Here is a 6,000-nt window from a genome sequence, read left to right as displayed (position 1 = left end):
TGAGTATAAAATGTCCTTCAAAAGGCTTATGTTGTGAAGACTTGGTGTTTAGCTGGTTGTATTACTGACAGGTCACTGAATCATGAAGGTACTTCTTTATCAACAGATTAATCCATTGATGAGTTCATACTGAAAGGGCTGTTGGAGACAAGGCCTGGTTAGAGGAACTAGATCCTAGGGTGGAGGGAGGGGAGATACTTTTGAAGAGCATGTTTTGTCCCTTGTTTCTTTCTCTCTCTGTTCCTGGCCATTATGAAGCTGAAGCTAGCAGCTTTTCTACAACATATTTTCTCCTCCTCTCCTCCTATTCTTTCTTCTTCTTCTCCTTCTCCTCTGCCTCCTCCTCCTCTTCTTCTGCCTCCTCCTCCTTCCACATTGTTTCAGCCTTGTCACAGACCTGAAAAACCATGTTGTCAACCACACTGAAGCCTGTCAAAATGTGAGTTCCAAACAAATCTTTCCTCCTGCAAGGCACTTCCCCAATATATTTGCCATAGCACTGAAAAGCCAAGAGATGTTTCCTCAGTGTTGTAAGAGGCAAATCAGAGTCACTGAATGGAGGAAGGTCAGAGGGCAAAGTGCAACTGGAGGTCCTTCAATTCTGCTATTGGATTCTTACAGTCAAAGTGGTGCTATGGTCTGGATATTAAGTTTTCCAAAATGTCCATGGGTTCGAAGCTTACTCTCTGCCTCACAATACTTTTGGAAGCTGTGAAACCTTTAAAAGTTTAAGTCTACTGGGAGGAAGTTAGGTCTTTGCAAGTGTAATGGCAGAGGTTATTGGGACCATAGTTTATCTTCCTCATTCTTGCTTCCAAGCTGCCGTGAAGTAAGGCATGTTAACCTCACTCTGCTGCTCTGCCCTACAACAGGTCCACTGAGGTGGGCTCAAACAGGCATGCACAGGAACCTCAGAACATGTCTCTCCTTTGATGTTATTTCCTTCATGCATTTTTGTCCCAACAATAGAAAGCTGAGCAGCTCATCAAGTGTGAGTGAAAACTGGGTGAGGAGGAATGTATGATTTTGGAAAGTAAATAAGAACCTTTCAAAAAAAATGAAAATAAGGATAGGGTTGTCCTAGAATGAGAAAAAAAAATCCCTTTAAACCAGAAGACATGGTGTGGAGAAAGCCACTTGCAAGCTGAGGACAAGAAGCTAAGAAACAGTGCTCTAGACTGTCCTCAGGAGAATGAGGATTCAGAGAAGGAGGGCCTTATCAGGAAGTACTTTAGTGAAAATTTCTTGCATACAAGGTAGTATTTCATAGACTGTAATGGAAATGTGTTGGGGAATCTATTCTGTCCTAGGACAGCAAGAATAATAGCTTATTTTCCTTTTTTTTTTTTTTTTTTGGTTTTTCGAGACAGGGTTTCTCTGCGTAGCTTTGCGCCTTTCCTGGAGCTCACTTGGTAGCCCAGGCTGGCCTTGCACTCACAGAGATCTGCCTGGCTCTGCCTCCCAAGTGCTGGGATTAAAGGCGTGTGCCACCACCGCCCGGCCCTATTTTCCTTTTTTTTTAAAGGAAGTTAATATAATAAGTATATGGGGAAATTTGACCAAAAGAAAGGAATTCAAGGCAGGAAAAGATAATTAGGTCATTTTATCAAAAAGGAAAAAAGAAACGTTGATGTCCAGACTGTAAGACAACATGTGCTTCACCGATTTGTCATTATGCAAGGCAAGATGAGCGACAGTGTCTATATAACTCTGCAGTCACAGATATCCAAGACTAGAAGGGATGGACACCAGCACACTCTGCCAGGTCAATGCCTGTGGCCGACCATCTGTTACACCTGGGTAGTTAACAATTTCCATCCCATATAACATTTATTCTAATCAGAAAACTTTACTTGACTCCTTGAGATGTGGCAACCACTTTACCATCGTGAAATATGTCATATTCTCCCTGCCAATGTTTTGTAATAAATGAGAAACTCTACAGCAGTTAGTTCAGTGTTACCCATGCAGGACGAATACTCGGAGCAATTACCTTGTTTCCATGACAACAGAATATCTGCTCATCCTTTCCTGTGATACTGGAAAGCCACCAAATTGTCTCTGCTCAGTAAAACTAAGGACAACTTAGTGAAAAGGGAGAGGAGGTATACACATGGGATTGTAAATTAGAGGACAAGTTAACCAACAAACAAACTACCAATTTCAGTATCTATTAATTGATATATTCAAGAAATATCTAATCAGTCATATGACAAGAAATGCAATATGAAGAATTAGAAATGAGAAGCAGAAATGGTGGAAAATGATAATTAGGTTTTCTAATACCATTGTTTCTTCCTGATCTCTTAGGAGGAAGCCTTGATGGAAACAAATCTTCAGGACACCTCCCACAGTGGACACCTACTTAAGCCTTAGCCTCCACCCACTCTCCAGAGACTACAAATTTTGATTTTAAATTAATTCTAGAGAAAATAAAAAGGAGGCCGACAGGCCTACCTTTGACATCTATAAGATCTATAAGAAACTATCTTGTTATTCTGGTTGCTCCATGAAATGGTGAGAAATATATATATATATATATATATATATATATATATATATATATATATATATATATATATTGTGTGTGTGAGTGTGTGTAAGTGTGTATGTATATCAGGCACTCCGAGACCCACAGCAAATACAAAAGCAGGGAAGGGCTTCAGAGTGAGGCTCTCAGATCGGCTTCAGATACTGTTAAGCAGAGCTTTGAGGTTAGAAGTTGAAGAAGATTCATTCCTCTGGGAAAGTGGACGTTTTAATAGCATTGTCCTTCTTGTTAGCACAGTTGATTATAGGTTCTCATGGGAGTTGGTCCACAGACAGTTTGAGAAGTAGGATGTAATTTAGAGACATTTTCTTGGTAGAAAGAGCAAGAAAGGGTCTAAAGCGATATGTAGGAAAAGAATGTATAGAAGTTTGATGGAGAATAGGAGCAGAATTATCACCCAAAATACCACATTTTGATTGATATGACATGCAATTACATCTAATTACAGGCAGTGTTTAGGAACTTGGACCACAGGCTTGAAGATAAATTTGATACTAGGGAGAAATGCCATGACTGTATAATGAAGGTCTTTAGTCTACTTCTCTCTCTAATAAAATTATCATTAAAGAACCCCTAAATCAAGTGATTATACATATAAGAATTTTTCTTATTGGAAAGTAAAGTGAAATAACCATAGGAAAGATTATGAGGGTAGTCCTCCAAAATGGGCAATGGAAATATGCAAGGAATTATTCCCGTGTATAAATTTCTGTGCTTTTTAAGTATTTACATTGAAAATAATATTAAGATAAATATTAAACATAAAGAGGAAAAGTCCTCTGGAAAGTTAAAAGACAGACATACTTGAAACATGATCTTCTAAGTACAAGAGAATAAAAATGTATTTGATAGTGAAACTGTAAAACCCAAAATGAAGTTCCACAGCTTCAGAATAGCTATTCTAACTGTATTCTACCTTGAGAATTAAGTATTTGTATTTCATAAATAATGTTTATATAGCTAATCAAAGTTCATCAAGACATTCAGAACTGTACCTACAAAAGAAATATTCAAAGGAAAGTCTTGGAAGTGCTGATAATCTTATTTGTGAAATCTGAAATCTCACCATATTTGTCAGTTGGACTCCTTATTACTTAATTTAGCACATGGTATAAGACACCAATGTATTTGATAATTTAATCATTTAAATTGCATAATAGTTAATAAAGAATAATATAATAAATCTGTACCTCAGCTTACTTCTTTAAAATTGCTCATAAATATAACCATATGAACTAATATAGTGATATTTGTCTGTGAAAATTAATTCATTCATTTAAAAATATTTTACTACTTTCTAGCTCAAGGCATAGCATCATAAACAGAAAATATCAAATAGATACTGTTATTTAATGAGGAATCCAAATAACTGGTTTAATCCAACTTTGAGATTGCCATATAATTTAATATTGCGCAGGGCGGGGGGGGGGGGGAACATAGGTATTTATGTATCTTTATAATGGTATTCTCTCTACCCTAGACTCCCTAAGCAGATTTTTCTTAACTTCCCTGCAATGATGGGATTCACTCTTATTCTCTGTTTGCCACTTGGCAACATTATGTGGCTTTGCCAGTCAAAACTTTCCCTGTTTTTGTGATGGAGAAAATACTACACAGTTACTTATTACATCTCTGTTCTCAATTTTTACCCATTGTTAGAGGGCTTGTGGGGGGAGCAGTCTCTTCCCTAATCTAATGGTTAAGATCACAGACTAATACAAATACACGAAGAATGAACCTACAGTGTGTTATTGGATACAGTCGTAGGAGTGGTATAAAACCTTTTCTTTTCTTTTTCTTTTTCCTTTTTTTTTTAACATAGAAAACAACAGTGAAGGCCTAGGAATGCAGCTCATCCCTCATCTAAAACATGTGCAAGGCTTTGAGCTTGAGCTTCAGAAACAAGAAAACAAACAGAATTAGAAAGGGATGAATAGAAACCCTGGAAATGGGGAGGTACAGGGAAACTAATATTCCCTAAGCAGCTGCTTGTTCAGGCATGAAGTTAGGGATTTTCACACATAATATTTCTTTTATTTTATACATCAAAATATTTTTATAATTTTACAGCATACAAGGCCCAGCAGGGTTTCAGAATTGCACAGGGTTGTATTGCTTGCAGGTCTCTGAGCAGACATTCTAATTCAAGTTGATACTATTTCCAGACTGGGCAAGAGGAATAGAGTGCACACAAAGGCACCAAGGTAACATAATGCACAGGTGTGCTCGACAGATAATGATTACAGCAGTAATCTAGAACAGATCATCTGAGGGAGGAGGAATCACTTGTGCATAGTCATCCTGGAGACACCAAACCTTTTTTCATGGCTTGGCCAAACTTACCTGAGCTTCTCATTTTAGTGTTTACCTCCATATGTCTACTACATTGGTCAGCTTTCAGTCACTCCAGAAAGCAAGCTTTTTGTAGCCCCGGTCAAGAACACTCTCCAACTGCTTTAGTGCATGCATAATGATCCTTACATTCTGCTAGTTCTCAACTGAACTATCACCTCCTCAAAGATTACTTCTGTAATTACTGGAATAGATCTCTCCCACTCCATTCCCTCAAAAGTAAGTCTATGTTGGTGATATATATTATTTCTCCCAATTGCTTATCACAATCCTAAAACATAATCATTTGGTTATCTTCCTCTTATAAAAGTCCTAACTATCTGGAGTGCACTCATGTCAATACCCATGTTGACTTAAATTATCATAGTTTCACTGGGGTCCAGTACAATGTCTAGCACAAAAAAAGCGAGACAGTAGATAATTATTGAATTAATTAAAGAATCAATACATGAATACTCATCATTTTTTTCAACATTGGGTTCAGCTGACTCAATTGAAAAGAACACCATGCTATTGTTTAATATATGCATATAAATAGTGCATTTGTGACAAAATCTCTTAGGAGTGGCAGGTGTTCCCTCCCAGAGGGCGAGAACATACGGCTGTTGCTAAAACAATAACAACAACATCCTGAGAAATTATAACACTGTGTGAAAAACCAAGGTATTTCAGCATGAGGTGTTTCTGAGATCTTCATTACCAGAGCAAGTAGTAAATTCCCATTGTTCTGTAGAAACACTTGCCTGAAGATGTGTAGTCTCTGTGCACCCTAGAGATCTGACATAGTGGAACATCTCATTGTGATAATAGCAGTTTATTTGGACAGTGTGTTTGTTATGAGATGTTCCATTCTACTTTCTGAATGAGGAAATGAGTGAAATAGCTTTGCAATTAAAAAGAACTAACAAAGCCAGCATGATCCTTTAAGCTCATTTATTGAGAAAATGAGCCACCTCCAGGCCTATTTCCTCACTATTACAACAGACAATAGTAGCAAGGGGGGGGGGCAGACTTGTGAATGGCTTTCCTGATGATGGTAACCAACTGGATTACTATACTGCAGAGGTAACTCTTAATGGGGCACATAGTTTGACATA

The sequence above is a fragment of the Peromyscus maniculatus genome, chromosome 16, assembly GCF_049852395.1.
Source record: "Peromyscus maniculatus bairdii isolate BWxNUB_F1_BW_parent chromosome 16, HU_Pman_BW_mat_3.1, whole genome shotgun sequence".
Taxonomy (NCBI): Eukaryota; Metazoa; Chordata; class Mammalia; order Rodentia; family Cricetidae; genus Peromyscus; species Peromyscus maniculatus.
This window is presented reverse-complemented; position numbering follows the sequence as displayed.